This window comes from Phoca vitulina, unplaced genomic scaffold (genome assembly GCF_004348235.1).
Source record: "Phoca vitulina isolate PV1807 unplaced genomic scaffold, GSC_HSeal_1.0 scaffold29, whole genome shotgun sequence".
Classification (NCBI taxonomy): Eukaryota; Metazoa; Chordata; class Mammalia; order Carnivora; family Phocidae; genus Phoca; species Phoca vitulina.
The window spans coordinates 16540101-16552664 of NW_022589732.1; the positions used below are offsets into that span (position 1 = coordinate 16540101).

The 12564-nt window shown below is 40.2% G+C and overlaps 1 protein-coding gene and 1 non-coding gene across 3 annotated transcripts in view; both read left to right on the forward strand.

The window, feature by feature from the left end:
- LRMDA (leucine rich melanocyte differentiation associated) overlaps positions 1 to 12564 on the forward strand; it is a 1041793-nt gene that overhangs the window by 865955 nt on the left and 163274 nt on the right. The window lies entirely within an intron of this gene.
- LOC116644429 lies at positions 5122 to 5228 on the forward strand. The gene has a single exon (XR_004301747.1). It is a non-coding gene; the product is annotated as a U6 spliceosomal RNA (small nuclear RNA).

A 12564-nucleotide genomic window follows, 5' to 3' on the forward strand; every position in this document is an offset into this window, starting at 1 on the left:
AAAAAAGAATTTCTTTTCAAACTCCCTAAAAATTGCTCAGTGATGATCTATACAAAATTAAATGTGGAAATGTAAATTAAAACCACTAGATACATTTTGTACTTACTGGTTCAGCAAAATTTAAAAATCTGGCAGTACCAAGTGCTGGCAAAGCTGTAGAGCAACAGAAACTCAAAAGCTGTTCTGGTGAAAGTATGAATTAGCATATCTACTGTGGAACAAAATTTGTTACTATCTAGTGAATTTGAATATATGCAAACCCTAAAATTTCATAATTTTCTTCCCAGGACACTAACCCAGGACAAACTATTGAACATGTTCAGATCAATATGAACTATATTTACACCATTATCAGTAATAGCTAAACAAAAGAAAACAAAACAGACAGAAAAACTGGAAACAACCCAAATAGTTTATTAAATAAAGTTGAGTAACATTCAACATGGATGAATCTATAAGATAGGGAGAGAAAGAAACTCACTGAGATCATTTATATAAAGTTCAAAAATGCCAATTAAAACAATATTTTAAAAGGGTCATTTCATAAGTGGCAAACGAGGAAGAAAACCATGGAATGAAAAACTCGAAGTTCAAGGTTGCATTTACCACTGGTGGTAAGTGGAGGCAAAGAAATCCAATCTGAGAGGAACAACTGAAGAGATTTGTTTATTTGTAAGCTTGGTGATGGGTAGAGAGATATTTTTTAAAACTTTTGTTCTCAGTGCTTTACCTGTGATGTCTATCCCCTTTGTAATGAAACAAGCATTGCATGATCATGAAAAGCAAGACAAAGCCAAAATCATACGGAGTTATTTTTTAATTTAATTTAATTTAATATTTTCAAGATATAGTTAAGATTATTCTCTCTAAAAATGACATGTCAGTTTTGGGGACTGACTGCTTATCTGACTCAGGTTTTTTGCTAGTCAGGTCACCTTTCCCAGTGATTAAAGGCCAACTGGCTTCCAGTGTTTCATTTGAGCAGAAGACAGTGGGGACTAGGGACAGCACAGAGGAAGGAGGAGGGTCTGGAGGCAGGCTGACATAGCTGGTGTAGGGTCATTTGAGTTCCCCAACTTAAGGAGAACAAGCATTGTCTTTGGCATAGTACATAATGTGGTTAAATTCCTCCCTGTCACTCAGCAAGTGATTCCCCTGCTGGCTTTGTATATCCCAGTCATCTAGGCTTACAGGGACACTATGTTGTGGTTTTGTGGTGGAGAAGCTATTGCTACCTAATTTATAATTTCTTGAAACTCACTTTATAGTGTCATGATTACAAGGCTTAGAAGAAGATAAACTCTCTGTCCATTCTGAGTATAAATGGGCACTTGAGATGAAACGACCTAGTTAATTTCCCCTTGTTGCTGGAGTAGAATCTGAATCCAAACCACAGCACAACCTAGCCCCTAAATCTCTATTAAAAACCACCTTGGGTAGTCTGGCAACGCTTTATTTAAAGTCAGCAGAGAATTATAAAGTCAAAAGTGAAAAATGGTACAACAAGAAAGAATCATAAAAAAATACTAGATCAGTTAAATGCACTCAAAGGCAATTTAGTGTGTTCTGGCACCGGTCCTTATTGATGCAAAGAATGTGATGTGTCAGGGTCGGCAAGAGCATGTAGCAAATGCAGAATGAAGGGTGCAGCTCCGAGCCTGATGCTAGAGCAGCCGTAGGAGGCTGTGAAGGATGCCTCACTGTCTTGCTTTTGCACCAGGAACTTCAGGGAGAATATTCTAATTCTCCCAGTCTGGACATGTTTTTGTTCTTTCTTGATGTAGTATATTTTTAAAATTAGAATTTTTTCTTTCGTGGAGATAAGCTAACCTGGAGGCTGTGTAAATTGGGTCAGACCGGGAACGTAGGTATCCCTTACCAGTACTTCTTACTATCCTAGTATCCTAATCTCTTTGGGTCACCACACTGATCTGCTTTTTCATATCTACATTCCAAGCTGTGATCATTTCTGCTCATCTTCTCCAGCTGCTTTAGTTAGTATTAGCTAATCAGATTAATAATAACCATAGCTATGATTATTACAACTACCATGTTCTAGGCACTGTACTGTCCTGCATATGCATTATCTCACCAATTCTCACAAAAACCTTTATAAGGTAGGTCTTAGTACAATACTGATTTTACAGATGAGGACAACTAAAGCTCAGAGATTCAGAACTCATTTGAAGTTACACACTGAGTAGCAGAAACAGGACTTACCAAGCCTGACTCCTAAGTGGGTGATGTGCTGGAAGGGTTGCTTCTCTAATCTCATCAGCAGTTGCAGGTGGGGACCAATACTTCTAGAGAGTATAGTTACAATATAGGGTTTTATAGGATAGCATGAAGAGCTTCAGTCTGAGACCTGGGTTTGAATCCTGGCTTTGCCACTTCCTGGCTTTGTGCTCTTGGGTAAGTTACTTGGCTATTCTCTCTCTCTCTCTCTGTAAATTGGATATAATAGCAACACCTATCTTAGTAGCGTTGTTGTGAGGATCATATGAGTTGATATAAGGGAAGTGTTTTAGAGAGTTTGTGGCCCATAGTAAATACTATATACATGTTATTGTTGTTCCTGCTTCTGTTATTGTTATCATTGTTGTTGCTATTGTTTTTGATGTATCTTTGTATTTTCTGGAGGCAGGATGCCTTCACTGACAAAAGTGGTTGTGGACGGGGTTGTAAAGGGGAGGTAAAGGATCAGCTCTTGTGGCAGGCCAGTGGGGTGGATGTTCTTAGCCACGCTGCTCAGTACCCTTCCAATCCTACTACGTGTGGGGCCGTATCCACTTTGGGTACATCCATTTGTCACAAATGAAATAGGTTTAGAAGGTCAAATGAAGAAACCAGATTCCTTGGGTGCTTCCACATACAAAATGAGGTTCTGGGGTACCTGTCTTTTTTTCCCATCTACAAATTCACCTCCAGGAGAAAGGGAGGGAGGTTTGGAGACTTCCTTAGGTTCTAATAGGTCTTATCAGAGTCTTGGTTGTAGATTCAGGAGGAATGATTGGTTTAATGTAAATGTTTGAGAGGGTCTGAAAGAGATTAGAGAAACCTATTCCAGAGGATAAAGGCAGGACAGGAGGGAACCATTAATCTCATGGACATTCAATTCCCTAAGAACTTTTTTTGGGGAATGACCAGAAACAAGCCAGGCCATATGCTGTCCATTTGCAATCCTCTGAGCTGAAATTTTTTTTCTTCGACAGATCGAGGCCAATGCCATTGCCTCTTTTAAGATAGTTCTTAAACTTGAAAAGGAACTGAAAGGTTGAGACGTGCATGCAGAGTCAACACAAATGATTTGATGAAAGGAGTCCTGTCAAACACCAGGACTCTCCCAGTTGTCAGAAATAGTCCAATGACATGTTCGAAGCTTCGCAGACTGGCTTGCATTTTAGTAAATATGAACAATCAGGGAAGACATAGTTATGCTGTGGAGAGTTCTGAGATGTGGAGAGAACAAGTTAATTGTTCAGCCTCAACTGAGACCTTTCACTCAAGTCATTAATCACAGTGAACAGCCTTGCTGCTCTCCGGGCTCCAGATGAAGGCTCATTCCAGGTGCTGGCCATTTGCATTTCCCTCCACTGGGCTGATTTATGAACCCAGAGATGTTTCCTGGTTTTTCCAAATTCTTTCCCATTACTTTGTAATAAAGGGGACATGTGATTTCTGGTTTTTTGCAGATCCTCAGTTTTAACATCCCTAATACCAAAGATTTTTTCAATTAGTTTGTGGCCTGCTTTCTGTGATCTGGAGGGTAGAAATGCTGTTCTGTGTTTTGAGTATCAAAGTTAAGACTCTCTTATTTCTTTGCTGTTTGGCTGGAGTTGACGATGCAAAGGTGCTGCATGAGTCTTTGTGCAAGACTTCTCAGTGCAAGTTAAGGCTTAGGAAACCTTAGTGACAACAGCTCACTGCAGGTGTTTGTTATCCCCATCCCACTCCAATGCAGATGGTTCAGGGTATAATATCAGGAGACCTTCCACATTTGGGCCAGGTCTCCAGTGACACTGTAAGCCAATATTGAAGACTTCACAAGAGAATGCGAGTGTCAGAGAAGGACATTGTAATACTGAGGCTGAACTGGGTGCTGCCGAGTGTTACCTATTTGAAAGGTAAGCCCGATCTGAGCTGATAAGGGGCAACAGATCCCTTGGGGGTTTTCCCAAGTGGCAGAAATGCGTTACAGAAGAGTAATTGGAAATTGTTATTTGACATGTCTCTTGGTTACTTTTTATTCCTGATAAGACCACAGGGTTTGTCCAGGAGTCGCTAGTGACTAATACATGAAATCCTGCAATCCATTGCTGAAATGCAATCTCTTCTTTGTTGAAAGTAAGCAGCTGCTTTCTGATCCTCTGCTTCCTAACTAGCACTTCAAGTGTAGAGACCCATGGGCTTAATTTGGGTGAAATGAGTGGTGAATACAGCCTTTTGATAATTTTCTGAAACAAAATCATCGCTGGCAATGGAATGCTGTCCTTAAAATGCAACTCAATTTAACAGGTACTTGTTCAGAGCCTGCTATGGGCTCTAGATTGTGTTGTGTACTATGAGACATACAAAATAAATATCAAACATGGCCTTTGCCCTTGAAAAACTTATAGGCTCTTAGGAAGGATGATGTGTTTATGAAACACATTTTACATGGCAAGATAAGATATCGTATGTGTGCCAAAGTGAGTGGAACCTGGAATAAGTATAACAGGGAGTCAGAAAAAAGAGAGCAAGTTAGACTGGAGCTGTCAGGGAAGCTTTATGGATGAGGTAACAAAGACACCAATGTCTCAAACCCAGAACTCTACCTTAAAGAAATTGCAAGGAGCACAGTATCAGATTACTTAAAGATTATGGAGTCCCCTTTAAGTGAAAGTAAATTTGTTCAATATGAGAATGGATTAATTTCATTCAATAAATATTTATTGAGTACATCTATGTGCCAACAACTGTATCCAAATGAGGTAAGGGAAGAATAATCCATGCAACAAACACGTCTGGGTATTCTCAGGTGCTACCCTCTCTTAACATAGATACTTAAAGTTATTGCTGCTCTGTGTGATTCCAAAACCTGTGATTTTTACCACTTACCATTCTGTCTCTCAAATAGACCTTGTGCTTGCTTTAGCAGCACATATCCTAAAACTGGAATGGTACAGAGAAGATTAGCATGACTCCTGTGCAAGGATGGTGTGCCAATTCATGACACGCCCTATATTAAAACAAAAACAAAAACAAAATGACCTTCTTATTTAGGATATCTTTGGGTTAAGAAGCCAAGTCTAATTTTTTGTGTAGTGGAGGAATGACATGTCCAACCTTGTAAGTTATAAGCAGTATAAACAGTTGCATGAGTGCTCGTGGTAAAAGGAAGACACACTGAGTTAGCACTGAATGTCCCAAATTGTTAGGTTAGGGAGTATTTGGGAAGCATTTGAAAAGTCAGCACCTGGCCCAAACTCAAGACCATAAGCAGAGCCCAAGCTCTCTGAAGATCAAGTTTTTCTTGGACTTTCCATTATTACCCTTGATAGCTACTGTGGAAACCCAGTTAGAAGGGTCTTCCATCATTAGAGTTTGAAACAGTCTTGCACTGGGCTCTTTGGCATTTGTGAAGTTTGAAATTGGCACCACCCAGATTTATTGTTTAAGTCTAAAAATTCTCTATCTATTCTTCCTTGCATACTGGGGAAATCAGTTTTTGTTCACCTCTTTAAGGTACAGGTATAGCCGGGCAATTGCAAATTGTTCTAGAAAGAAAAGAAGTCAGGATGATAATGGTGGTGGCATTGGTGGTTATCATGGACATGGTAGTCATTATTCTAAATATCCACGTAACTTTTAAGTAATATAACCACAGAACACTAGTAAATCCTGGAAAGAATCTAAGATATCAAACACTGAAGGGCAGAGGTGTCAGAGTTTATTTAGCTAAGCAATACCAGAAGAGAACTAGAAAATCCCCCTTTCTAGCTAGCAATCATTCTCATACCACAATGAGACCCCTGCTTGGTAACCCCTGCATATATGCCACCCATGTGACTGCTTTTTGAAGCTAATTTAGGTATCAAATTTAAATGGAATTCTGAGAATACTTTTTTATTTTTTAGTCTGCAGTGTGTAGTAGAAGGACAACTACAAGAAATTTGAAATTGCTCTTGATTCCTGTCATTTTCCTTAGTATTTAATCACTCTCTTCAGTTGAAAAGTTTGTCTTGGCCTCCATGGGTAGACACATACACATGTTTTCCCTCGTTCATCTGCATGCATGTGTATATATTGATATGCATTCCTCTTCATCATCTGTAGGCATTTTACAAATAATGGCTTGTGTGTGTGTTTTATCATCTTATTTTTTAAATGAACATGACAACTTCAAAATTTTTTGCAGAAATAGTTCTTCAATGGTAAAGAAATTCCAGCATGTAGGCTAGGGTCATCTTTGGGTTACAAAATTCCACAGAGGTGTTGGCATGGGAAGAGTATAGGCACTGTTGCTTTAGAATTTTTGTCTTTCCATTTTGGGGCAGACAAGCAAAGTTGGTAACAAAAAAGTTGAGTTAGTGGAGAACTACTGTAGTAAAGGGTCAAATGAGAAAGGTAGAACAAAATTAGTAGGATGTAGATAGAGGCAAGAGGAGGTATGGATATCCTCCACCTGTCTCCCAAACCCTTTCTCCTCTGTGAGGTCATTAATGGGCTGGGGGTGGGGTTGAGAATATAAAAGGAGTTTCGACTTCTGGGTTGAAACTTTTGTTGTTGATGAAGCATTTCGGAAAGCTTTCTTCTTGAAAAGAGACTTGGGGTATTTTCTATAGTACAGGGGATCAGAGTGGAGCTCAGAAGAGAGGAGACAGACAATTTAGAACCTAATCCAGCTTCTGGGTTTAAGAGTGAGATAGTACTACCAGATTTCCATAAACCAAGGAGGCAAGTCAGCAGGATCAAAATCTGGCCCAGGATCCACTCGTCAAGCTATGTGTCTGTAGGTGCATCCTCCCCGTGGGGCGTCTTTTTCTAATTTTATTCAGAGCACTGTCCAGAATAGCATAGTCCATGGATATAGGATTTTTTAGTTTTCCTATAGGTTGTCCAGTTTGATTCATGTGCCTAGGAAAGGAAGCAGAGATTTAGAGGTGAAATTCCTGAGAAAAATACTTTTTAATGTACTTTTTCTTAAGCTGAGCATAGACAATAAGAAAACCTGGTGGCTCATGGAGCAAACCAGCTGCAGAGATCACCCTGTCCAGTGGGCAGGGTTAGTTTAAAAGGGAAATGACCAATGGGTCTTCGATTTCACACTTTTAAGGAGGGAGCCACAAACCCCAGGGTGTTGACACCCAAATTTCCAGATTCTCTCACCTCTAATTTCCTTTTGGGAATGTGATGAGCAAGCATGGCTTTAGTGGTTCCTCTTTCCTTATCCATAAACTCCCTGTCATAATTATCGTGCAGGTCCTTGTCCTTGGTGCCATAGTGCCTGGAGGAGGTGAGGCCTCTGGAAGAACCTGATGACTTTGAGTAGCTTAGAGGTCATTGTGAAAGCAGGGAAGGCAAGCAAGATTGTACTAACTGAAGTGTGTACAAAGCCTATTTGACAACAGCTTAGGGGACCTTGAAAAATCAGAGACCGCCATCACATATGGAGAGATCTTCCCATCTTCACCTCAGTGGCTGTTTCTTCTTATTGAAGAATGAAAACAGTAAATGGCCTAAAGCAAGCTAAAAGCAAATCCCTTGACTTTATTCATTTCATAACTACAGTCCTTGGTGGTAATATTAGTAAAGGCCCTGGCAGTCCTCATAGGTGAAATGCCAGAAAGGAGGCAACTGACTGTTCATTCACCTGCTTTAAGTTCTTTCAGAAATAACATGATTTATAATAGAATGCAAAATCATAATTGTCAGCCAAGATGTCATTTTTACTTTAGGATGTCCAGAAACAAAGGGATATTATATCCTTTGTTCTTGGAGTACCACAGATGCCAAATTATGCACAAGGTTCCCTCTTGGCATTGAGTGCTTTGGAGCCTAAAGGCAACCAGTGATTTCAGAAAGATGTTGCCTCTGGTGGTGTCCTCACCTGAATATCTCCCTGGAGCTAAGAGAGGGAGCATGGCCCTCCTAGCTTCTCTGCATTCTGATAGAGCAGGAAACAGCAAGAAGGATGGCAATCTTAGAAATGGCCGGTGGCTTGAGGTAAACTATCCTCAGCCTCACTCTAGGGAGCTTGACAAGAGTACCATTAATGTACTGGAGAAATAATTCATTACTTTTGGTTTTGTCTGTACATCAACATATGCCAACAGATGCTCAGTTCAAAACATGAATATTTGATTAATATAATATCAGGCATCTGGAACAGAGAACAGTGGAATTTGTAGGGCTGAGTAAGACTCAAATGTCATCCATTCTAACCACGGCTCTCTGAATGCACATAGTAGGCATTGAAAATATTTGTTGATTAGGTTTTCTTTGATTTGAACAACTTGGTTGCTTGGTTTTGAGCCCAGATGTTTGGCATCGAGCCAGCGTTGTGTGCTCTGCATGCTGTCATCAGCCTTACCACCACAGAGATGGTTGGCAGGGGGCAGCATTCTTCCCATCCCCATGGAGGTCCCTTCTCTCTTCTCTCTCAAAGTATGCACACTGGCTATAGGCCACAGAACATTACTGCAGGTGGCCCATTGAGCTGTCCTCCACACCCCCATTTTCCCCAGTGTCCTTGTGGTTGTATCTTATGACAGAGAACAAGTGCTGGTGACAGGTACTTGGGCAGCCATTTATGCATCCATTCCATTGGTCATTGCAAACGTGTTGAGTTAAAGGCCTATTAGTTCACAGCACTGACCTGAAATCTGAGGAGGAAAGATGAGAAAACCATGGGACGGGTAGAAGAAGATTAAAATATGGGTGGGATGTTATTTATTTATTAATTCCTAGAGAACAATGGCAAAATAGGGTAGTTATAAGAAAGGGCACCTACTGATTGCATTAGTGCCAATGGCATGCACAACAGAGGGGAAGGGACACTATATGGTAGAGTAGATATACCATCCGCAGGTCCACATTTCAGATCTGCCTCATAACTCCAGTATGTGGCTTTAAGGTCAGGTCTCAGTTCCCCACTCTGTAAGATAAAGTGAATGTCCCAGGATATTCTTCAGTACTATCCTTCTGTGACATTTTGATCAGGAATTATGAAATCCTCATTTTCCCATAATTTAATACCCCTCAAATATCTAGAATTTAATTACTTATAGATAATCAAGTACACCCCTAATATTCTAAGGAAACTAGGCATGCAAAGTAGTGAAAGAAGGTATACACCATGCCTTAATATCTTGGGAAGAAGACAGCAGGCTTTGAAGTGCTATAAAACCCATTCTCAATAAAAATATAAAGATTTGTTATGGTTGGGAGTGGAGCTCTCGTTCAAAGTGAAATAGTGGCAAGTTTTATCTTCTTGAAGCATGTTCTTGGCTCAGTTATTGGTTCACACAGTGTTGGTATGACAACTTAGTGAGTAGGTCCAAGACGATCTCTGTTGCCAGTGGTAAAAGTGGTCTCTCTGCAGCCCATCCAAGAAATTGGGACTATATTTTTGTGGGTGGTTGAGAAACTAGAGCTTGGATAACTAATCTGTAGTTGAGCTCAGCAAGTAGTAGAGCTAGAAGTCACAATCCTATCTGACTGAAATAGACTCATTGTGCAGGGGGTTTCCCATCTCTTCAGACCCCAATGGAGGTAGATCAAGTGGGTTAAAGGTAAAACTCAGAAGTCACTAGAAACTCTCACTTCTGCATAGTAATTTATAGCTTTCTGAGAGGTTTATAACAATGATTAACCAAGTGGTTTAATCCCCACAGTAATCCTGTGAGGTCATATTATATCCCTATATTATAATAATCCTATAAAGTCGGGGTTATATCCCTATGTGACAGATGGAGAGTTGAGGCCTAAGTATGCCGATGAGGGTTTAGCTGTTTCTCACAGGGCATTTTTGATGGATGCTGGAAGAACCCCCACCCTGAAGCTCCATGGTGCTCTATCTTTATAGTTTAACTTCATCTATAGGTTAAGACATTCCTTTTTAAAACGTAGATACCCCTGGGAATGAAATCACATCAAGCTTGCTATCCCTTAAATATTAGCCTGAATGATATTGCAACAATCATTTTCATCTGACCTAGTTGAGTATATAACGCTAACATGTTAAAATTAGGATAAAATGAAGAGGGATTGGGATAGATTTGGGTTGGGGGAATTTGTTTGGAGTCACCATCCTGGTGGGAGTGTAATCATGAGGACCTCAAGACTCCATTTCTGAATGAGGGGAGTCCCTGAGCAGGGAATAGTATGCAGGGCATGCAGCAAGGAAGAAAATGAAAACAAAATAACTGTTCATATTTCTAGCTTGGTTGGCCTACCTGTGTTGGATCCACCCCCCAGTGAATGGGGCAGGATTGTGATGGATGGGGTCAAATATATCTGCTGTTATTTGCCAAGTACCTGGCTTTGGGCATTGGGCCATTTCATATGTTCTCTTATTCTGCTAACTACTTAAGGCAGAAAAACCATTCCCCTATTTGACTCCAATATATGCCAGTTGAAACTGAAATCCTCATATTGAGCAAATGTACCAAAGAACACTCTATAAACTTAATGAGGGAGATGAAGAGCTATGTGCCAGAAACCTAGAAAATTTAACACTGATGAGGTTATGACTATTATATGTTCAGTTAAATTGTTGACACCGACAGGACATGGCTGAGGAAATCTACCGTCCGTTTTCTCCCTGTATCAGTGATAATTGTTCCTTGATGTGCTCTTCTCAGTTAACAAAAATATTCCTGAAAGTTCAGTGCAGGGAGAAGTGACATAAGAAATACTTTTATTATCTCTGCTCTTCTGGGAGTTCTCTCCAGGAACATTATTTAAAATGGGACTTCTTCTGACTGGCAAATGAGTTTGGAGGGAAGGACTCATAGGTTCAGAGGTGAATGTGGATCCTCCTGAGAGTCGCAGTGTCTCCTGACTCCTGGGCTTGTACACTTGCCCTGGCAAGTCCATCTAGCACAATGCTGCCCTGGCCTTCCAGAAACACCTCTTCTCTCATTCACATTTTCCTTTCTCTTAAAAATGGACCAAGGTTCTCCTTTGTCTAGTGAATAAAATCTCAATTTCTTTAAGTGCCATTTAAGACATAAATGTGATCATGAGTTTTATAAGCTGCAAAGTACTATATAAATATTAGCTATTTGAAGAGGAATAAGAGGGTGGTGGAAAGGATATTGAATTTGGAGTGAGAACACCTCAGTTTGAGTCTTGTGCTAGTTGGGTGACCTTGGAGAGGTCACTGAAAGTCTCTGAACCTCAGTTCCTTCATTTATAAAACAAGATTATTGTAATAATTAAAGTAATTGAAAGTGACATAGTAATTAGCAAAGAGTAGACACTCAATACCTGTTAATGAAGATGAAGGCAATTTAGTCAAGCACTTAAGAACACTGGCTATAGGGACACAAGTCACTTATCTTCCTGTGTCTCTTATTCCCTACCTATAAAATGGGGATAAGATGTAGGAGTCAAATGAGTTAATACATATCAGGAACTTTCAATAGATCCTGGCCTATATCAATCCTTCTGTAAATATTAAGGCTCCTATTGCTGCTGTTGTTACTTTTATTATTCAAGGACCTGTCCTGGTTTATCTTTGGAGTTTTATTTGGTTGTCCATCTTACCACTAAAAAGAGGTCCTCCACCAGGTCATGACATCCTTAAGTTGGGGACTAATTCTTTTTTTTTTATTATTATGTTATGTTAATCACCATACATTACATCATTAGTTTTTGATGTAGTGTTCCATGAGTCATTGTTTGCGTATAACACCCAGTGCTCCATTCAGTATGTGCCCTCTTTAACCCATCACCAGGCTAACCCATCCCCTCCCCCTTTAGAACCCTCAGTTTGTTTCTCAGAGTCCATAGTCTCTCATGGTTCATCTTCCCCGCCGATTTCCCCCCCTTCATTTTTCCCTTCCTGCTATCTTCTTCTTCTTCTTCTTTTTTTTTTAACATATAATGTGTTATTTGTTTCAGAGGTACAGGTCTGTGATTCAACAGTCTCAGACAATTCACAGCGCTCACCATAGCACATACCCTCCCCAATGTCTGTCACCGAGCCAAGCCATCCCTCCCACCCCCCACCACTCCAGCAACCCTCAGCCTGTTTCCTGAGATTAAGAATTCCGCCTATCAGTGAGATCATATGATACATGTCTTTCTCTGATTGACTTATTTCACTCAGGATAATACCCTCCAGTTCCATCCACGTTGTTGCAAATGGCAAGATTTCATTTTTTTGATGGCTGCATAATATTCCATTGTATATATATACCACATCTTCTTTATCCATTCTTCTGTCGATGGACATCTTGGCTCTTTCCATAGTTTGGCTATTGTGGACATTGCTGCTATAAACATCAGGGTGCACGTACCCCTTCGGATCCCTACATTTGTATCTTTGGGGTAAATACCCAGTAGTGCAATTGCTGG